General features: G+C 44.9%; 1 protein-coding gene across 24 annotated transcripts in view; it reads left to right on the forward strand.

The window, feature by feature from the left end:
* Positions 1 to 3,935: 3,935 nt before the first annotated feature.
* The window catches only part of KIF1A (kinesin family member 1A), a 189,699-nt gene continuing 170,475 nt past the window's right edge, over positions 3,936 to 23,159 (forward strand). For 10 of the 24 annotated variants that reach the window (XM_038749701.1, XM_038749702.1, XM_038749703.1 and 7 more), the window contains exon 1: positions 3,939 to 4,235. The gene's annotated coding sequence lies outside the window, so the exon portion shown is untranslated. Of the gene's footprint in view, positions 4,236 to 23,159 lie in introns of all 24 variants that reach the window. The other 14 variants (XM_038749688.1, XM_038749690.1, XM_038749692.1 and 11 more) reach the window with 3 other exon arrangements.

Consider the following 23,159-nt stretch of genomic DNA (forward strand, 5'->3'; position numbering starts at 1 on the left):
ACTGTGTGCAGAGCACTGGACTAAGCTCTTGGGAAGTACAAGTTGGCAACATCTAGAGACGGTCCCTACCCAACAGTGGGCTCACAGTCTAGAAGGGGGAGAGCCTCAGTTTCCTCACCTATAAAATGAGGACTAAGTACCTGCTTTACTCCCCCTTAGACTGTGAGCTCCATGTAGGCTCCGCCGCTTGTCAGCTGTGTGACTTTGGGCAAGTCACATCACTTCTCTGAGCCTCAGTTCCCTCATCTGTAAAATGGGGGATGAAGACTGTGAGACCCCGTGGGACAACTTGATCACCTTGCAACCTCCCTAGCGCTTAGAACAGTGCTTTGCACATAGCAGCGTGGCTCAGTGGAAAGAGCCCGGGCGTTGGAGTCAGAGGTCATGGGTTCAAATTCCGGCTCCTCCACTTGTCAGCTGTGTGACTTTGGGCAAGTTACTTCACTTCTCTGGTCCTCAGTTCCCTCACCTGGAAAATGGGGATTAAGTCTGTGAGCCCCACGTGGAACAACTTGATTACCTTGTATCTACCCCAGCGCTTAGAACAGTGCTTTGCACATAGTAAGTGCTTAATAAATGCCATCATTATTATTATTATTATAGCAAGCACTTAATAAATGCCATTATTATTATTAGTACAGGGAAAGTGTCTGACTAGCTATCTTGTATCTACCCCAGCACTTAGGACAGTCTTGGCACTTAGAAAATACATGGCCTAGTGGATAGAGCCCAGACCTGGGAATCTGAAGGTCATGGGTTTTAATTCTGGCTCTGCCACTTGTCTGCTGTGTGGCCTTGGACAAGTCACTTGACTTCTCTGTGCCTCAGTTACCTCATCTGTAAAATGGGACTTGAGACTGTGAGCCCTATGTGGAACAGGGACTACGTCCAACCCGATTTGCTCGTATCCATCCCAGCGCTTAGTACGGCGCCTGGCACATAGTAAACACTTAACAAGCACCATAATTATTATTATATTGCTTCACAAATATCACTATTATTGGAAAATAATGCTCCCCACTCCCTATTACAGTTTCTGGCATGTAGAAAGTGCCTAACAATATCACAATTAGCAGGAAATTTGAACACTTCAGAAATTTTTTTTTTAGGCCAAGCTCTGGTACCCAGCCTGCCTCCTTAACCATATCTTCACAGGGTTCTAATCCCAGCTCTGCCGTGTACTTACTGTGTGACCTTGGGCAAGTCACTTGGCTTTTCCGTGCCTCAGTTTCTTCATCTGTAAAATGGGGATTAAGACTGTGAGTCCCGTGTGGGATATAGACCGTGTCCAACCTGACTAACTTGTATTTACCCCAATGCTTAATACAGTGCCTGGAGTATAATAAGCACCTAACTAATGTCATTTTAAAAAAAGTGGGGAGGGTTTCTGCCATTAGTAAACTTGTACTTCCCAAGCGCTTAGTACAGTGCTCTGCACACAGTAAGTGCTCAATAAATATGATTGAATGAATGAATGAAATGCCATTTTTTCCTGCAGGAGAATCAAGGGAATTTTTTCTCTTGTGCCAAGAATTTCACCTGTATGTTGAAATAGCAAAAACTCCTCAATCCCAGCTTCAAGGCTGTCCATCACCTCGTCCCCTCCTACCTCACCTCCCTTCTCTCCTTCTCCAGCCCAGCCCGCACCCTCCACTCCTCTGCCGCTAATCTCCTCACCGTGCCTTGTTCTCTCGCCTGTCCCACCGTCGACCCCCGGCCCACGTCCTCCCCCGGCCCGGAATGCTCTCCCTCAGCACATCTGCCAAACTAGCTCTCTTCCTTCCTTCAAAGCCCTACTGAGAGCTCACCTCCTCCAGGAGGCCTTCCCACACTGAGCCCCCTTTTTCCTCTCCTCCTCTCCATCCCCCCACCCTACCTCCTTCCCCTCCCCACAGCACCTGCATATGTTTGTACAGATTTATTACTCTATTTGTTTTACTTGTACCTATTTACTATTCCATTTATTTTGTTAATGATGTGCATTTAGCTTTAATTCTGTTTGTTCTGGCGACTTGACAGCTGTCCACATGTTTTGTTTTGTTGTCTGTCTCCCCCTTCTAGACTGCGAGCCTGTTGTCGGGTAGGGACCGTCTCTATATGTTGCCAACTTGTACTTCCCATGTGCTTAGTACAGTGCTCTGCACACAGTAAGTGCTCAATAAATACAATTGAATGAATGAATGAATGAAATAGGCACTTTTAACAGGGTTCCTACTGCCTTATTTAATGGAAGGCAGACACACATTCATCACTAGCAAGTCGACTATGCAAGCAGTTTAGGATGGAGCCTTCTAGACATAGTGAATCAATGTTTTTATTTGGACAGCTGAACAAAGGCCAGGCGGAGAGCTCTCGTGTAAAAAATCATCACCGGATGATGGACAAGTTGGGGATAGAATTTGGGACCCCGCTCTGAGACCTCTCAGACCTCCATGGGAGCAGATCAGTCAAAGCTAATAGAGGCAGGCTTTCTAGAATAATATTGAGATTGTGAGCCCCACAGGAGACAGGGACTGTGTCCAACCTGATTTGCTGGTACCCAGCCCAGCGCTTAGTACAGTGCCTGGAACATAGTAAGAGCTTAATCAATACTATTATTAATATTTAGCTCCCTCTCCTCTCCTCCCATGGGCCAGAAGCATTTATTATTGTTTCACTCAAAAGTTAAGAAACAAAATCCTGACTTTGATTCCATTTATTTTATTTTTCTGGCTTAATGATGTCTAGAAGGAGAAGAGCCAAGGGCTTACTGATCCCCCTCTTTTTCTTTATGGTATTTGGTAAGTATTTACTAGGTGACATTTTATTTTATTTTATTTTATTTTATTTTATTTTATTAATATGTTTTGTTTTGTTGTCTGTCTCCCCCTTCTAGACTGTGAGCCCACTGTTGGGTAGGGACCGTCTCTAGATGTTGCCAACTTGTACTTCTCAAGCGCTTAGTACAGTGCTCTGCACACAGTAAGCGCTCAATAAATACGATTGAATGAATGAATGAATTTCCATTTCATTCCCACCATTAAGCATACAAATTTCTCTCCATCCAAGCCTCTTTTTTTTGTGGGTAAACAATTGGTCAGTAGAACCTGTTACAATATAACTCTGTTATATTGTACTCTCCCAAATGCTTAGCATAGCGCTCTGCACACAAAAAGCGCTCAATAAATACAATAGATTGGTTCCACACTGACAGTGCGTGCGGCACTATACTAAGCACTTGAGAGATCATAATAGAGTCAGAAGACTTGATCCCCACCCTCACTAGACATGGCTTAGTAGAAGCAGTGTGCTTAGTGGATAGATCTCAGGCCCGGGAGTTGAAAGGACCTAGGTTCTAATTCCGCTGCATGTCCGCTATGTGACTTTGGGCAAGTCACTTAACTTCTCTGTGCATTAGCTCCCTCCTCTGCAAAATGGGGATTAAGACTGCGAGTCCCATGTGGAACAGGGACTGTGTCCAACCCAATTAACTTGTATCTACCCCAGTACTTAAAACCAGACTCTCTTTCACATACATAGAAAAGAGAACATCCAACAACCCAGTTAAAAAATGAAGAGAAGTGATTTTCCTTCGAGTTGTGGTTTTAGATTTTCCTGCCCCAGCCTCTTTCCTTCAGTTGCTGGGTATTTGCGGGAGGAGAATTGCAGGGAGAGAGCAATGGAGGCCTAGAAGCGAGGTGGGAGTGCCCTTTCTTCAGTAAAGGGGTGACCGTGTGACGACTTCCTGATATCAGTGAGGGAGCGTTCCTGTCTCCGCATCTCTCGGGTGGGAGGTATGGCGCAAAGGGAGGCTCTATGCCTCAGCCGGATCCGCTTGGGTGAGAAATGATGTGGGCAGCGACTTAGCAAATGTCGCTCTCCTTCCCTTCCTCTAGTGTCCCCTCTGTGCTGAAGCAGTGCAATTCCGCAATGATGGACCAGTTTCTGTAAGCAGTGATGTCACAGCTCCATCCTCGGCACCAGCATAAATCCCTCCTCCCATTCCCTGCAAGCATATACTGCACAGACTCAGCCCAGCCCGCAGCCAACCAACTAGCGGAGAGGCAGGCAGAAGGGGAAGGGGGGTGAGTGGGCAGTGAACCTGCAGAAAGACAGAGACTCGAGAAACGGCGACGGGGCTGTGCCTTGAAGGACCAGGGAAACGCAGCTGGCTGGACTTGGGTCTGAAGCTCTCCCGATGCCAGCCTCTCCTGATCCGGCCTTGATCTCAGGCAGCCGCTGACCCGCCCTCAAAGGTTAGAGCATCTAAATCCTCTCCCTCTAATCGAGGCGGGGGCGGGCGGGATGGCTCTGTGTGTTGTCCACTTTGCTCTCACCATCTTTCTCCCCAGCCCCCAGACGTATCTGGACCGATTCTTTGACCATTTCTCCATCCGAGGCGCGGTCATCGCATGGGGAGCGACGTTTTCCTTCATTGTTTTTAGAAAGGAGCTTGATGTTCTATTTGGGCTTCCAATCCCTCCCACCTTTCCTCCCCACCCCCACCCGACATTTGGCTCTGTTTCAGTGGCGAACAATGAAGCAGATTCATGGTGCTGCAGTCCTTTGTATGGGACTTCTGAATTCGCTGGAAAAATAGCCCTTGTCTGTGTGCAGTGCTGCATTCCAGGCCCGTCATCCCATTCCTGAGGATCCTGAGAAAACTGCATTGGATGCAGGGGTGGGGAACGGGGGCAGTGCCGTGGAAGAGAAGAATTTTCATTTATTGCCGGTTGATGTGATGGCTGGTTTCTCCTCCTCCCTCCCCACCCCCAGCTTGGAAAATAAACAGAACAAGGCATCCCCCGAGGGCAAATATGATGCTGAGAGTCGGAGAGGGAGGGTGGTCGAGTGGCCGCTATTGTCGTCGTGACAGGTTTTTGCGTTAACCTTTGTGGAGCAAGGGGCAGACTGGGAATTGGTGGCGGTGATGGAGGGTGGGGAAGGATGGGGGTTGGGGGAGGAGGGAGGGTGATCCCAAGGGATGGAGATGCAGGAGTGAAAAACATCCAGGGAGCAGCAAGAGTTGGAGATCTCTGATGTCGACAGGGCGGGGAGGCAAAGATGAGCGGAGGGGAGGGAGAGAGGAAATGAGTTCTCTGATGAATAATAGATATTCCTGCCTGGCGTTGGGCATACCGGAATCCACTTAGCAAACAGTCTTTCGCAGGCTTTGGTCTGAATCTCGTTAAGTCTGCCTGGCAACGGTCCCTGAACTTGCTTAGTCCCCCCACCCTTGTCTTCGACACCCTTTTCTCCTTGAGAAGGATCTGGTGGGTAAATGTGGTCTCAGTGTGGACCTCTTTAGCAGGTGTGGTTGCTGATTGCTCCCGTTCCCTCTCACAACTCCCATCCCTTTTCTGATCATCTCGACAGAAGGTTCGCCCTTCCCAGCCTCCCCAGGAAGATTCTCCAGAACAGAATGAGGTTGGATGAGACGCCATATATTTGCTGGAATAAATACATCTCTTCCCAGGTGATAAGGAGCGAGCCAAAGGAACCAAAGACTGCCCCATGAGACCTCCTTAGTCATTGCCCCACCTCTTTCAGACCCTAATCATTAGAGAGAGAGAGAGAGAGAGGGAGAGAGGATGTGGATATAAGGATATATGGGAAGGAGAATGCAGAGTCACAGGGCCTGAGACTAGAGCCGCTTTGGCTCCTGTCTGATGCCAGGTTCAGACTTCAGTGCAAACCAGCACCATCTGGCTCAAATAGGGCTTCCAAATACAGCTTCTCCACAAAACCAGCACTCCTGAGCGTGAAAAACAGGACGGAAGGAAGGAAGATTTTCAAAATGTCCGTCTCACTCTCTAGGTTTCTTCCTCGCCTGCCCTCCCTGATGTGGCTTTTTCAAGGTGGCCCTCTGGTCGCTCATGATAGAGAACAAGGGACATTTTGGCTTGCAGACCCGGTGAAGAGCTACATCAAGGAAATAGATTGCAACCCAGTGAACAAGCATATTAAAGACTAGTTCTCTAAGGTGGAATTCAGAATGGCACGGGAATTAATCCAACTAGATGTTCCTCCTTTCGAGCCTCGCAGAACGGAACCAAGGATGGAGAGAAAGTTGAGGGTGGTGGGGGGCAATGTGGCAGATCTTTTAATGCTGTTTCTAAGCTCAAGAAGAAAGCACCTCATCAAACTAGAAAAGGGTGACAGAGGATTGGCTTTCGGCCTGAAGCCGTCTGGGTGTCGGCCATTTTGCTGGTTTGGGAGGCTGCACTGCTGTATCTTGGAATAAGGGGACTGGTGCTCGGTTTTTTTGTTTTTTTGTTTTGTTTTTTTTTGTTTTTTTACAGATTTACAGAAGGTTGTGTTTGCAGGTGTGTTATTGGGGTACAGAGTGACGAAAGGAGGAAGGGGTGCTAGAGAGAGTTCAAAGTCACTCTAATAATGAGCCAAATAATTTCATAGAGTGCAGTTGTTGTGACCCTACGCTCTGTCATTCCTGGTAAACCCTAGACAAAATAAATAGTGATTAAAGACATACTCTGAGGAAGCTCTGGGCCCAAGAATTGCCTACTGGAAAGAACACCTGCCTGGGAGTCGGAGGAGCTGGATTCTAGCCCTGACTCGGCCGCATCAATCACTCAGTGGTATTTTTTGAAAGGTTACTGTATGCAGGGCACTATTTTAAGCACCACTTCCCTGCTCTGTGACCTTGGGCAAGTCATTTAACTGCTCTGCGCCTTAATTTCTTTATTTATAAAATGACTTCGACTGTGAGCCCTAAGTGGAAAGAGACTGAATGATTTGATTACCTTATATCTACCCAGCCCTTGGTATAGAGTAATCACTTAGCAAATATTATTGTTATTATTAGTATTATTAATTACATAATGAGAAAACATATCTCAGGATTTCTGAGTAAATGATGCTGGAAAGTATCCTGGAGAAAATACTATCTGGTACAGGACCAAGATGGTCTTTTCTGAGCTCTGCAGGGGAAAACTGGGGGCTTATCTGTCTGCTTATCTGTCTTATCTGGAAAACCCACCAAACCAGCTATTTTAAATATACAGAATCTTTGAAGTGTAAATGACCTTGAGAAGTCATCTGGGCCAGGCCCCTGCCTTCAAATAGACCCCACCTAAACCTTTCCAAATTTTGGCAGGAAACTGCTCAGGGATATTCCAAAAAGAAAAATGTTCTCCCTCTTGTCCTCCTCCTCCTCTTCTTCTACCTCATTTTCCTCTTCTTCCTCCACGTCATCCTCCTCCTCTTCCTTCTCCTCCACCTCCTCCTCTCTCTGCCTCTCCTTTTCATTCTCCTCTTCTTCCACTTCCTCTTCCTTCCTCTCCTCCTCTTCCTCCTCTTTCTCCTCTTCTTCTTCCTTTTCTTATTCTTTCTTCTCCTCCTCTACCATCAAATTGATCTCACCCTTTTTTTACAGGCCTGTATGTGGTCTCATCCCCATCAATGAACAGCGGAACCGGAGCTGATCTCAGCAAGGATCAATAGAAAGGCAAATATGCAAACAAAAATTAAATAAACAAAACAACCAAGAGGGAGAGACTCACCCTCCAGAAGCGAACAATGTAAAGCAACAGCTTCTAGCAGCTACTTAACACTCCAGGGGGGTTTGATGTGGTTGCAAAGTGTCCTTATCTTTAAAAAAAAAAAAAACTAGCCCTTCAATTAGACTTCAGGTAGAGGGACTAAATCCAAACTTCTTAGAAAATATAAAGGAGTCTTTAATTACCAGGGCTGAATCACTAATTTTATCAGAAAAGACAAAAATAGAGCCTTGGAATAGACTAGTCTCATAGTCCACTATAAGAAAAGAATGCCCTTACGTACGGGCCCACATCACTGACTATTGGGGATTCATTCATTCATTCAATCATATTTATTGAGCGCTTACTGTGTGCAAAGCACTGTACTAAGCGCTTGGGAAGTACAAATCGGGATGGCTAAGAATGGTAAAGTCTTTCCATTTTGTTCCGCTGTAGAAGCCGAAAAGAGTAGAGAAGCAGCGTGGCTCAGTGGAAAGAACACGGGCTTTGGAGTCAGAGGTCAACAATCAATCAATCAATCGTATTTATTGAGCGCTTACTGTGTGCAGAGCACTGTACTAAGCGCTTGGGAAGTACAAGTTGGCAACATATAGAGACAGTCCGTACCCAACAGTGGGCTCACAGTCTAGAAGACTAGAAGGTCATGGGTTCAAATCCCAGCTCCGCCACTTGTCAGCTGTGTGACTTTGGGTAAGTCACTTCACTTCTCTGGGCCTCAGTTACCTCATCTGAAAAATGGGGATTAAAATCTGTGAGCCCCCCGTGGGACAACCTGATCACCTTGTATCCTCCCCAGAGCTTAGAATAGTGCTTTGCACATAGTAAGTGCTTAATAAATGCCATTATTATTATTATCATTATTAGAGGAGATAGATCAGATCTTGTGCTTTCGCTGAGTGAAGAGCAGATTATCTTGGAGGTCAGAAGGCGGCATTAGGTAAACCATTGGCAAGAGACAAAAAAACAGTTGTTTCATGTAACCTGTTGGGATCTCAGTGCATTATAAGCAGCATGGCTCAGTGGAAAGAGCCCGGGCTTTAGAGTCAGAGGTCATGGGTTCGAATCCCAGTTCCACCACATGTCTGCTGTGTGACCTTGGGCAAGTCACTTAACTCCTCTGAGCCTCAGTTACCTTATCTGTAAAATGGGGATGAAGACTGTGAGCCCCACGTGGGACAACCTGATCACCTTGAATCCCCCCAGCGCTTAGAACAGTGCTTTGCACATAGTAAGTGCTTAACAAATGCCATCATTATTATTATTGGGAAAACCGTTGGCAAGAGATTAAAAAACAGTTGTTTTATGTGACCCGTTGGGATCCCAGAGCATTATAAGGTATTGCTGCAGAATGTAGGTGGTTGGAGAGAGGCAGTGGCAAACCAGTGCTCCAATAAATGGATCTCAAAGCGCTTTGCAAGTGTAAAATGCTGGGTTTGGAATCAGGGGCCCTGGGGATCTAATCCCAGCTCTGCCACTTACCTACTGAATGACCTTGAACAACTCACTTAACTGCTCTGGGCCTCAGTTTCTTCATCTGTAGAATGGGGATTCTAGACCTGTTCCCCCTTTCCCCTTGACTGTGGGCTCCAGGTGGGGCAGGGACTGTGTCCAACTTTGTCTTCCATCTACTCTACTACATAGTAGACTACTCTGCAGAGTAAGCTCTCAATAAATTCTGCAATTATTATTCTTAAAATATAGTTTATATAATATAATAATAATAACAATGACTGTCTAGCTGTATTTTAGAAGCATTTCTGGGTCTGCTATGGAAGACCATTTTCATGAAGCATTCCATATTTTTCTATTTATACTGAGAGCTCACCTCCTCCAGGAGGCCTTCCCAGACTGAGCCCCCTCCTTCCTCTCCGCCTCCTCACCCTTCCCATCCCCCTCGCCTTACCTCCTTCCCCTCCCCACGGCACCTGTATATATGTATATATGTTTGTACGGATTTATTACTCTATTTTATTTGTACATATTTATTGTATTTATTTTATTTTGTTAATATGTTTTGTTTCGTTCTCTGTCTCCCCCTTCTAGACTGTGAGCCCACTGTTGGGTAGGGACCGTCTCTATGTGTTGCCAACTTGTACTTCCCAAGCGCTTAGTACAGTGCTCTGCACACAGTAAGTGCTCAATAAATACGACCAAATGAATAAATGAATGAATGAATGAATGATGGTTTTAACACCTTTCTTCATGTTTTGTTTTGCTGTCTGTCTCCCCCTTCTAGACTGTGATCCCATTGTTACGTAGGGACTGTCTCTATAAATTGCTGATTTGTACTTCCCAAATGCTTAGTACAGTGCTCTGCGCACTGCAAGCGCTCAATAAATATGATTGAATGAATGAAGTTCTTTGCAACTCTGCCTGGGCCCCATTTCGCTTCTCTATCTTATTGTACTCACCCAAGTGATTGGTATAGTGCTCTGCACACAGTAAGCACTTAAGAAATACTACTGATTTTAGAGAAGCAGCGTGGTTCAGTGGAAAGAGCCCGGGCTTTGGAGTCAGAGGTCATGGGTTCAAATCCCGGCTCCACCAATTGTCAGCTGTGTGACTTCGGGCAAGTCATTTCACTTCTCTGGGCTTCAGTTCCCTCATTTATAAAATGGGAATTAAGACTGGGAGCCCCACATGGGACAACCTGATCAGCTTGTAACCTCCCCAGCACTTAGAACAGTGCTTTTCACATAGTTTGCGCTTAATAAATGCCAATATATTGATTGATTCCCAGGGGCTTTTTGATGCTCTCCTTCATTTATGTCATGATTCTGTTATCGTGATAATGGCACCCATCTATAGCTTTGCTATAACCATGAACACTTATGGCCCTAGGGTTTACTGAGGGGCTTGTTTGAGAGGGGACTTATCTTTCTTTAGGACTTCCTTTTTGAGTTTGTCCCAGCTCTATCAGCTTGGAGGGAATATTTGATCTACTGAAAGCAATTTCCCAGGGGAAAGATTTTCGCCCTTCAGCCTCCCAGCCAAAGGATCCCTAACACATTTAGCAAATAGCTAATGTACCTGGCCCCGTTACTCTCTGTACCTGATGTTGAGGGAAGGCTGGTTTTGGAAAACTTCTTGGGGTCAGAGTTAAAACCGGACGATTTTAAGGAGGTCATCCAGTTTCTGTGATTCTGCGATTTTAAGAACCACATTGGAAAAGTGGTTAGGATTCAGTCTGTCAATTCTTCAGCCAGAAAACTCCACCCTCTATCTCGCTTCCTAATTCCTCATCATCTTCTGGGGATTGAATTGCTCTACATCCGGACCATGGTCAGAATGGTTCCTGCACTCATCGCCTTTAGAAGAGCGATTTATTGATTTTTGAAAGCAAAATCTATTACAAGTCACAGCAAATTGGAGCATATGCAAGAGAAACACTATGTATTCATGTCACACCCAAAAATAGAGGGACAAGACACAGCAAAGGCAGAGGAAAGCATACATTTTACACTGTGAATTTTCTGACCTCCTTAGAGTCCCTTATATCTTCGGAGTGATGCTTCTGTATGGCTATTATTCATTCATTCATTCATTTAATCGTATTTATTGCAGAGCACTGTACTAAGCGCTTGGTAAGTACAAGCTGGCAACAAATAGAGACAGCCCCTTCCCAACAACAGGCTCACAATCTAGAAGGGGGAGACAGACAACAAAACAAAACATGTGGACAGGTGTCAAGTCATCAGAATAAATAGAAGTAAAGCTAGATGCACATCATTAACAGAAAAAATAGAGTAGTAGATATGTACAAGTAAAATAAATAGAGCAATAAATCTGTACAAACATATATACAGGTGCTGTGGGGAGGGGAAGGACGTAGGGTGGGGAGGTGGGGAAGAGGAGAGGAGAAAGGGAGCTCAGTCTGGGAAGGCCTTTTGGAGGAGGTGAGTTCTCAGTAGGGCTTTGAAGGGAAGAAGGGAGCTAGTTTGGTGGATGTGTGGAGGGAGGGCATTCCAGGCCAGGGGGATGACATGGGCTGGGGGTCGACGGCGGAACAGGCGAGAACGAGGTACAGTGAGGAGGTTAGCAGAGGAGCAGAGGGTGCAGCCTGGGCTGGAGAAGGAGAGAGGGGAGGTGAGGTAGGAGGGGGTGAGGTGATGGACAGCCTCGAAGCCGAGAGTGAGAAGTATTTGCCTGATGCGTAGGTTGATTGGTAGCCACTGGAGATTTTTGAGGAGGGGAGGAACATGCCCAGAGCGTTTCTGCACAGAGATGATCCGGGCAGCAGCGTGAAGTATAGACTGAAGTGGGGAGAGACAGGAGGATGGGAGATCAGAGAGGAAGCTGATGCACTAATCCAGTCGGGATAGGATGTCCCATGCCTGGGGAATTCAGGCTCAGACCCTATCCTGGTGGTAATGCACGGCTTTAAGGACAGGAAGAGCTTGGTGGTTAACCTTCAGATTGGATAGTCTCATTTCTGGTGGGATAAATCTAAGCCCTTCACAATCTTCTCTACACATTGGTTTGGAGTGTGCTCAAATCTGATAAGGGAAGATTAAAAAAAATCATCTAATACAATTGGAAAGATATTAGAACAGTGTTGTAGAGTTTAATGATGTTTCTTTTCATGCTGTGAGAATGAATTGTTCAGAGTTGAGAGGGAGTAGGGGTGTTGAAAGCTACTTAATCCATTTCTTTGTTCTCTGGTTGTTAGGAGCTGGTACCCTCTTTCCCATCCAATTTAGGGTGAAAACTCTCTTGCCATGGCCAACTGTGTGGATTCCTTCATTCATTCAATCAATCATATTTATTGAGCACTTACTCTACACAGAGAACTGTACTAAGCGCTTGGGAGAGTACAATGTTGCAATAAACAGACACATTTTCTGCCCACAACAAACCTTCAGTCTGTATTCATCCACAACCATGCTTTGGATTTTGAAAAGTCTCTTAACAATGCCCCCGAAATTAACTGTACCAATTAAGATTTTAGAGTATACTCTGCTGAGTGCTTTAAGTTACACCATAGTAAGAAAATATCCCAGATGAGGAATGTTTCAATCAATCGTATTTATTGAGCACTGCACTAAGCGCTTGGGAGAGTATACTATGACAGAGTTGGTAGACACATTCCCTGCCCACTACAAGTTTCCAGTCTAGAGGAATGCTTGTCCTGGATTGTAGAGGTTGCTCAAAGCTACTTTGAAGTTCACTTCCTTCTCTTAGCTGGATGCATTTTATGATCTTTCACCAAGGTTAAAAACACTATTATCTCTATCCCTTGTTTTGCATCCCTGGAAGATGGAAGCAGTTTTCATTTGACCCTGCCTTGCCTGTAGAACTTGGGACGACCTTTTTACTTCCTTCTACTTACCTAATCATTCTACCTTTGTACTTAAATCTTGGAGCCCAAGTGGAGTTGGGACCAAAGTTGAACGGGAGAGGCTAGCAATCTTAATATGGTCCTGGTTAGTACCTCGAGAGACTGTGAGCCCACTGTTGGGTAGGGACCGTCTCTATATGTTGCCAACTTGTACTTCCCAAGCACTTAGTACAGTGCTCTGCACACAGTAAACGCTCAATAAATACAATTGAATGAATGAATGAATGAATGAATTGCTTTTGCATTACCTATTTTGTGGCTTCAGAAAGAGTTGCAAAGAGGCATAATAAAGGTGGGCATAGAAAATGACGGAAAGCAATCCGTATACCGTATGCCATAATGTAACGCTTCATTATGCAGAGATGCTTCTAGGATAGATGTCAAATAAGAGAGGAAGCAATGCCAAAAGCCAAAGGAAATTGAAATTTAATGTACCGTGCTGACAGTATCACTGACTTTTCTGGGCACAAACGCTCCAAGGAGATACGGCTAAAAGCATGAAACCAATCCACGCCTGGTGTGGAATAGTGTCTGCGGGCCCACATTTCACTGTGATGAAACAGCCACTGATAACCATCTATGGACATTAATTCATAGCCGTACATTAGACCTGAGACCTGAAACATCTCATTTGAACTGAAGAACAACTCGCTATTGTTTTCTGCTTCAAAACTGGAACGGTTCCTTTTTCCATAAGTGATTCTGCCTAGTAATTCCGAGGTTCCAGAGGGCAAATGAGCATTTGTCTTTGATCCTCAGAGAACGATTTTTGGAGAGAGGATCCAACCACTGAGCTCAGCCTTGACCCTAATTTTCGTGAAGCTCGATCTGGCTCAGTGGCTCGGTATGAAAGGGATCCTCTTGTCTGGAGACTCTGGAGTAGTCAGACTTACCCACCCTTCAAGAAATGAAACTCAGGGGACTTTCAAAATATATGTTTGACCATTTATGTCTCCCTTCCACCTCTAGACCAGGAAAAAATAATTTTGGTGGTTAAAGTGGAAAGGCAGTTGGGGAAGAGCCTATGATGTTAAGAATCCGAGAAGTACAAAATTTTTAATGGTGTGCCCAATCCAATCTCAGCACACGGTGAGAACTTGGTCAAGTCATTTCTTGGTGCTTATTTCTCCACCTGCAAAAGGAGAACAATAATCCTGAGTCATTTTGCATCTCAGGATATTTGGGTGCAATTAATAACATTCTGTAGGAAGTGCATTTTGGTTGCCTCAGGAAAAAAAATATGTTCTATTTTAAGATTCCTATTAAAATGCTAATGTCTACTTTTTGACATCAGTGGAGGCACAAATACAGTGCTTAGGCTAATGCTACTGATTTTAGCATATATATGTGTGTGTCATTTAATGTTGGATCAAGTCTTATTTCAGGCAAGATAGGTAAAGAAAATACCATTTTTGAAGGTTTTTTTAGTGTTTTATTTCTTTCTCTCTCTACCACCTCCTTTCCTTCACAACATTTTAGATTTTGATCTGAGTCCCTTTCATGTTTAGGGATGAGGGATTCCTATGGGGTCATTTGAAGGAAGAATCATGGATGATAGATGGAAAAGTTGGAGAAGTCTAGAGTGCACAAAAAGAATTTTGTTCGTGGTCTTTCAATCCATGCTGGGTTACTAAAGACGAAAGTTAGGGAAATTAGAAGGTTCATATCTAGTCAGATGTACCATTGTCCAGGGCGACAAACAATCACGGCACTCTCCCTACAAGTTTGGTTGGCTGTCATTATTATTATTACTTTAAATTTTTTAGTTTAGTAATTGCTTAATATGTGCCAGGCACTGTACTAACCACAGGGTGAGATAATAATAATAATGTTGGTATTTGTTAAGCACTCACTATGTGCCAAGCACTGTTCTAAGTGCTGGGGTAGATACAAGATAAGCAGGTTGCCCCATGTGGGACTCACAGTCTTAATCCCTATTTTACAGATGAGGGAATTGAGGCACAGAGAAGTTAAGTGACTTGCCCAAAGTCACACAGCTGACATTTGGCAGAGCCGGGATTTGAACCCATGACCTCTGACTCCAAAGCCCATGCCCTTTCCATTGAGCCACGCTGCTTCTCTATAATGATGGCATCTATTAAGCGCTTACTATGTGCAAAGCACTGTTCTAACTGCTGGGGTGGATATAAGGTGATCAGGTTGTCCCATGTGGGACTCACAGTCTTAATCCCCATTTTACAGATGAGGGAGTTGAGGCACAGAGAAGTTAAGTGATTTACCCACGGTCACACAGCTGACAAGTGGCGGAGGCGAGATTTGAACCCACGACCTCTGACTCCCAAGCCTGGGATCTTTCCCCTGATCCACACTGCTTCTCTTTTTCTCATATGTTCACTGTTCTTTATGTTCTCATAGTCTAACACTCTTTCCCTATGTTGAGGGGAAAATGACTGTTTCCTTTTGGCCCTCCCCAAATCTCTCTGGTGAAACTAAAATTTCAGTGTCAGAGCAACTCCCCTTTGTCGCAGATGCACACAGCATGGGAGAGGCAGCAGGTTTTGTTCTCAGTCTTCCTTCCAGCCAGAACTAACTTAATTTCATCATTTTGATTCATATCCTGGGTCGGGTCAGGAGACTTCGAGGGCTTGAAGCATAATTAATCCTTTACTGACTTGTCATCTCTCCATTCAATAGGTACATCCACTCACCTTCATTTCCAAGTCAAATTTACTTGAGCTGCAAATGACTTATTTAGCCTTTGTTGGGGACCTAAATTGTTTATCAGGTTGCCAGGTTACTTAAACTAGTCTTCCTTGCCGGTGGCTAGAGGATTCTCAGGATATCAAGGGTCGTTTCCTGATTTAGTCATTATTATTTGATACCAGGAATAATGATGCGGTCCTCACCAGAGGAGGAGGTTTTATTATTCCCTGAGAGAAATCTCCTATAATGAGATCAAAAGATCTGAACCCACCAGTGAGTCGGTTCCTCGTTGGTCATTAAAACTGGTGGGCAAAGTGAAGGCAAATAAAAATGGTAACAGGATCAAAATACCACTGTCTCTGTTTCTACAGAAATAAAAAAGAAACGATGTTTGACTTGAGTCCATTTGAGAAAAGATAGCGAATTCAAAAGTCCCTTTTTCCTTCATCTCTGTTGGGGAATTGTGTGACATCTAGACTGTGAGCCCGCTGTTGGGTAGGGACCGTCTCTATATGTTGCCAACTTGTACTTCCCAAGCGCTCTGCACACAGTAAGTGCTCAATAAATACGATTGAATGAATGAATGAATCTATGTTTTTGGACACCTTTCAGCTCCTTTCTGGTAATTGAACTCAACTGTCCTGATATTTGGGAGGAGCTGAGTGATTGTGGCCCTCTACTTCCCTTTATCCAATAGCAGTCTGCTAAAGCTGTACGGCGCAAAGGGCCTTACTTGTGGGGAAGTTGGGTACCCTGCAAGGATGGAATCTATGGCCATTTGGACTGTAATGGACAAGGGTCATATCTCCCGGTTCTTTTTTTTTTAATGGTATCTGTTAAGCGCTTACTATGTGTCATCATCATCATCATCATCATCATCAATCGTATTTATTGAGCGCTTACTATGTGCAGAGCACTGTACTAAGCGCTTGGGAAGTACAAATTGGCAACATATAGAGACAGTCCCTGCCCAACAGTGGGCTCACAGTCTAAAAGGGGAAGACAGAGAACAAAACCAAACATACTAACAAAATAAAATAAATAGAATAGATATGTACAAGTAAAATAAATAAATAAATAAATAAATAGAGTAATAAATATATACAAACATATATGCATATATATATACAGTGTCAAGCACTGTACTTAGTGCTGGGGTGTATACAAACAAATCAGGTTGGACACAGTCCCTGTCCCACATGGCGCTCACTGTCTTAATCCTCATTTTGCAAATGAGGTAACTGAGGCGTTCAGAGAGGTTCAATGAACTGCCCAAGGTCCAACAGCAGACAAGTTGGAGGAGCTGGGATTAGAACCCAGATCCTTTTGACTTCTACGCCCATGCTCTATCGACTAGGCAACTCTCCTTTCCTTCTCATCCCTGCCCCAACCTCCAGTAGCCACCTAACTCCTGCTAGCTATTTAGCCATGTGCAGTAATAATAATCATAATAATAATTTTGGTATTTGTAAAGCGCCTACTATGTGCAAAGCACTGTTCTAAGCGCTGGGGAGGTTACAACGTGATCAGGCTGTCCCATGGGGGGGCTCACAGTCTTTATCCCCATTTTCCAGATGAGGGAACTGAGGCCCAGAGAAGGGAAGTGACTTGCCCAAAGTCACACAGCTGACAATTGGCAGAGCCAGGATTGGAACCCATGACCTCTGACTCCAAAGCCTGGGCTCTTTCCGCTGAGCCACGCTGCTTCTCTATATAGAGAGAGTATAGAATAGAATATAGTATAGAATAGAAGTATAGAAGAGGCAAGTGAATTAAAGAAAAAATGGTGCTGTGTGAAGATCATTTCACTCAAAAATATTCCTGCTAAAGGCGTCCCTTCCACCAGCTCGGTGGCAGGAGAAATAAATGGCAGGATCTTTTTAATGTTACATTAGAGAAGCAGCATGGCTCAGTGGAAAGAGCACGGGCTTTGGAGCCAGAGGTCATGGGTTCAAATTCCGACTCTGCCAATTGTCAGCTGTGTGACTTTGGGCAAGTCACTTGACTTCTCTGGGCCTCAGTTAACTCACCTGTAAAATGGGGATTAAGACTGTGAGCCCCACGTGGGACAACCTGCTTACCTTCTATCTACCCCAGTGCTTAGAACAGTGTTTTGCACATAATAATAATAATTAATAATAATAATAATTAAAAATGGCATTTATTTATTACTATGAGCAAAGCACTGTTCTAAGCACTGGGGAGGTAACAAGGTGATCAGGTTGTCCCATGGGGGGCTCACAGTCTTACTCCCCATTTTACAGATGAGGTAACTGAGGCCCAGAGAAGTGAAGTGACTTGCCCAGAGTCACACAAGTGCTTAACAAATGCCATCGTTGTTATTATTATTATTATTAGAGGGAACATCCAAGTCAACAGATTTCAGTTTTTCTTCTATTACCAGATCTGGTCACAAAATAAAGATAGAATCACCCTCAGCCTAGGAGAAAAGACAGAATGCTTCTGCATTCTGCTTCTGCTTCATTTTACTATTGACGACGTGGGTGCCACACAAACCAATAATAATAATAATAATAATGACATTTATTAAGCGCTTACTATGTGCAAAGCACTGTTCTAAGCGCTGGGGAGGTTACAAAGTGATCAGGTTGTCCCAAGGGGCTGACAGTCTTAATCCCCATTTTACAGATGAGGTAACTGAGGCCCAGAGAAGTTAAGTGACTTGCCCAAAGTCACACAGCTGACAAGTGGCAGAGCCGGGATTTGAACCCATGACCTCTGACTCCAAAGCCCGTGCTCTTTCCAGCGAGCCATGCTGCTTCCCCTAGTAATAATGTTGGCATTTGTTAAGCGCTTACTATGTGCAAAGCAGTGTTCTAAGCGCTTGGGGGGGGTACAAAGTCATCAGGTTGTCCCACGTGGGGCTCACAGTCTTAATCCCCATTTTACAGATGAGGTAACTGAGGCTCAGAGAAGTTAAGTGACTTGCCCAAGGTCACACAGCAGACATGTGGCGGAGCCGGGATTCGAACCCATGACCTCTGACTCCAAAGCCCGGGCTCTTTCCACTGAGCCACGCTGCTAGGTCATGCTATTTTCGTTACATTGATAAGCTTTGTTATCTGGTAACAGATACAGATGAGCTGCCTAACTTTTTCTTCCGCGTCCAGTCCATTATAAAAATAGCCGTGTCTAATTGTGTCAAATAAAAGGGATTAGAGATTGACACCCCGCTTTTCTTGGCTTTCATTCCCAGAGTTTATAATCACTTGTGAAGTGCCAACTAGATCCCTTTAGAAAATTGCATAAATAAAGAAATAATTTCTCTTGGGGGGAGAGTGCCAATTTGCTGCTCCAAATAGAAGTGCTCTCAGCTGCTGGTTTCTACACTGCAAGCATTTCCATATGAAAGCGGAGAGTTTGGTGAGAACTTTCAGAGCCGATCCTGAAAAACAGCTCTTCTGGGGTTTGGGACCAGAAATTTGCCCAGAGAAGTGCCGGGCTTTGGGGAAAAGGAAAGAAGACACAGAGTTGTTCTTCTTGCTGTGGGCCAGAGATAATAATAATAATAATGTTGGTATTTGTTAAGCGCTTACTTTGTGCAACGCACTGTTCTAAGCGCTGGGAGGAACACAAGGAGATGAGGTTGTCCCGTGTGGGGCTCACAGTCTTAATCCCCATTTTACAGATGAGGGAACTGAGGCACAGAGAAGTGAAGTGACTTGCCCAAGGTCACACAGCAGACATGTGGGGGAGGTGGGATTCGAACCCATGACCTCTGCCTCCCAAGCCTGCGCTCTTTCCACTGAGCCACGCTGACCCCTAAACAATGAAACAAATTGATCCGGTCTCAGAATAATTTTTACCTCTAATTTGGCGAAAAAGAATTGGACGTCCCTGCTCCCCTTTACTAATAGGCCTTAACTAGCTGGATGCTCCTTTGAGGATGGGATCAGTGTGAGGTCAGTCATGTACTCAATCAATCAATCAATAGTATTTATTGAGCGCTTACTGTGTGCAGAGCACTGTACTAAGCGCTTGGAAAGTACAAGGTGGCAACATATAGAGACAGTCCCTACCCAACAGTGGGCTCACAGTCTAAAAGGGGGAAACAGAGAACAAAACCAAACATACTAACAAAATAAAATAAATAGAATAGATATGTGGAGGGTCTGGATGGAGGAAAGCTAGCAGACCTCTATCTGCTTCTGGGAAGTTTAGGTGCAGAATGGTATCTTGCTGCATCAGTAGAACATCTCATTCATTCATTCAATCGCATTTATTGAGCACTTACCATTTGCAGAGCACAGTACTAAGCACTTGAGAGAGTATAATACAACTATAAACAGACACATTCCCTGCCCATAGGGAGCTTACACTCTATGGGGGGAAGGCAGACATTAATGCAAATAAATAAATGACAGGTGTGCACATAACTGCTGTGGGGCTGGGAGCGGGGAAGAAAATAAGGAGCAAATGAGGGCAACATGGATGATATTGGGAGAAGAGGAAAGGGGGGCTTAATTAGAGAAGGCCTCTTGAAGGCCTTCAGTAAGGCTTTGAAGCAGGGGGAGAGTAATTGTCTGTCGGATTTGAGGAGGGAGAGCGTTCCAGGCCAGATGAAGGACGCGCGTGAGGAGGTGGAGGTGAGATAGATGAGAAAGAGGTACAGTGAGAGGGTGAGCGAAGTGAGCGGGCTGGGTTGTAGTACGAGAGTAATGAGGTGAGATAGGAGGGGGCAAGGTGATGGACTGCTTTAAAGCCAATGGTGAGGAGTTTTTGTTTGTTGTGGGGATGGAGGGGCAACCACGGGGGTTTTTTGAAGAGTGGGGAGAAACGTCCTGAAGGCTTTTGTAGAAAAGTTATCTGGGCAGCCGAGTGAAGTATGGACTTGAGTGGGGAGAGACAGGAAGGCTGATGCTGTAATCCAGGGGGATAGAATAAGTGGTTATATTAGCATGGGAGCAGTTTGGATGGAGAGGAAAGGGCAGATTTTAGCAATATTGCGAAGGTGAGACCAACAGGATTTAGTGATGGATGGAATATGTGGGTTGAATGAGAGAGAGGAGTCCAGCACTTAGAACAGTGCTGTGCACGCAGTGAGCGCTTAACAAATGCCATCATCATCATCATCAAGGATAACGCCAAGGTTATGGGTTTGTGAGACAGAGGATGGTGGTGCCATCGACAGTGATGGGAAAGTCAAGGGAGAGCCCACCTCCTCCAGGAGGCCTTCCCAGACTGAGCCCCCTTTTTCCTCTCCTCCTCCCCATCCCCCCAACCCTACCTCCTTCCCCTCCCCACAGCACTTGTATATATATATATTTGTACAGATTTGTTACTCTATGTTCCTTGTGCATATTTACTATTCTATTAATTTTGTTAGTGATGTGCATATAGCTTTAATTCTATTTGTTCTGACAATTTTGACACCTGTCTACATGTTTTGTTGTCTTGTCTCCCCCTTCTAGACTGTGAGCCCATTGGTTAGGGACCGTCTCTATATGTTGTCGACTTGTACCTCCCAAGCGCTTAGTACAGTGCTCTGCACACAGTAAGCACTCAATAAATACGAATGAATGTATGAATGAAAGGGGAGAATAGAGCTTGGGTGGGAAGATGAGGAGTTTTGTTTAAGCTTGAGGTGCCACGATGTCATGAAGTCCAAGCGCTTAGTACAGTGCTCTGCTCACAGTAAGCACTCAATAAATACGATTGAATGAATGAATGAATGAAGGCAAGAGGAAATACGATGACTGCAGCATTTCCCGCCACCACAACCACTACACTTCAGGAGGGCTTTCTTGTAATTCTCTGTTCTGCTACTTGTGTTGTTCCTCTAGGACTTCTGCTTCAGCTTCTATTGCCAGCTCACAGAGACAATTAGTCAATATTAAGGGGGGAGGGAGTCCATACCCTCAATCAAAGAATGGCATTTATTGAGCACTTACCATGTGCAGAGCACTGATTTAGGCACCTGGGAGAGCACAATGCAGAAGGTTTTTCTTTACGGCATTTGTTAAGCTATGGTACTAGTTAAGCTCTGACTTTCAGTCAAGCACTGCTCTAAACTCTGGGGTAGATTCAAGATAATCACAGTCTGTGTCCCACATAGGGCTCCCGGTCTAAATCCCCATTTTACAGATGAGGTAACTGAGGCTCAGAGACATTAAATGACTTCCCCAAGGTCTCACAGCAGTTGGTAGGTGTGAGCCCTGCCCACAAGGAGGTTGCAGTCTACTGGGGGAGGCAGATGTCTCCAAGCGCTTAGTACAGTGCTCTGCATGCAGTAAGTGCTCAATAAATACGTTGGGATGAATGAATGAATGAAAGATAATCACAGTCTGTGTCCCACATAGGGCTCCAGATCTAAATCCCCATTTTACAGATGTGGTAACTGAGGTACAGAGACATTAAATGACTTCCCCAAGGTCTCACAGCAGTTGGTAGGTGTGAGCCCTCTCACAGGGAAGTTGCAGTCTACTGGGGGAGGCAGATGTTTCCAAGTGTTTAGTACAGTGCTCTGCACGCAGTAAGTGCTCAATAAATATGATTGAATGAATGAATGAATGAAAGATAATCACAGTCTGTGTCCTACATAGGGCTCAGGGTCTAAATCCCCATTTTACAGATAAGGTAACTGTGGCACAGAGATATTGAATGACTTCCCCAAGGTCTCACAGCAGTTGGTAGGCATGAGCCCTGCCCACAAGGAGGTTGCAGTCTACTGTGGGAGGCAGTTGTTTCCAAGTGCTTAGTATAGTGCTCTCCACGGAGTAAGTGCTCAATAAATACGATTGAATGAATGAATGAATGAATGAAAGATAATCACAGTCTGTGTCCTACATAGGGCTCAGGGTCTAAATCCCCATTTTACAGATGAGGTAACTGAGGCACAGAGATATTAAATCGCTTAGTACTTAATACTGAGTACTTAGTACTTAATACTTAGTACTTAGTACTTAATACTTAGTACAGTGCTCTGCACATAGTAAGTGCTCAATAAATACGATTGATGATGATATTAAATGACTTCCCCAAGGTCTCACAGCAGTTGGTAGGCATGAGCCCTGCCCACAAGGAGGTTGCAGTCTACTGAGGGAGGCAAATGTTTCCAAGCACTTAGTACAGTGCTCTGCACGCAGTAAGTGCTCAATAAATATGGTTGAATGAATGAATGTTAAATTACAGAGAGGGAATTAAAGACCTCAGGGACTTCAACTTACAAAAAGGAGCATGCTGCACATGTACAGAAGTGTCCCTTAAAGCACAATATTCCATTTTATGCCCCTCCCTCCACCCCCACACCAGCCAGATAAAGCGTCATCTCTTTCAGAGCACTTGGAACATCCCCAGTTTTCCTGGGGCGTGTTCTTGCCACACACATGAACACATATAAAAGAAAGCCCTGTAGGACTCACCTGTTCCGATGTCACGTCCAGGTGCACGCAAGCCATTTCTTCTGAAACTGCAGCCCTCCCGGGAACAGAGGGTCGTTCACGGAGTTGAAGCCCACAAAGCCAGCCTCCCGTCACCCGAACGGCCAGCGCCGATGGTCCCTACCCAACAGTGGGGTCACGTCATCACCACCTCCAATTCATTCATGCGTGGCTCAGTGGAAAAGAGCCCGGGCTTTGGAGTCAGAGGTCATGGGTTCAAATCCCCGCTCCGCCAAATGTCAGCTGTGTGACTTTGGG

This window comes from Tachyglossus aculeatus, chromosome 7, assembly GCF_015852505.1.
Source record: "Tachyglossus aculeatus isolate mTacAcu1 chromosome 7, mTacAcu1.pri, whole genome shotgun sequence".
NCBI lineage: Eukaryota > Metazoa > Chordata > Mammalia > Monotremata > Tachyglossidae > Tachyglossus > Tachyglossus aculeatus.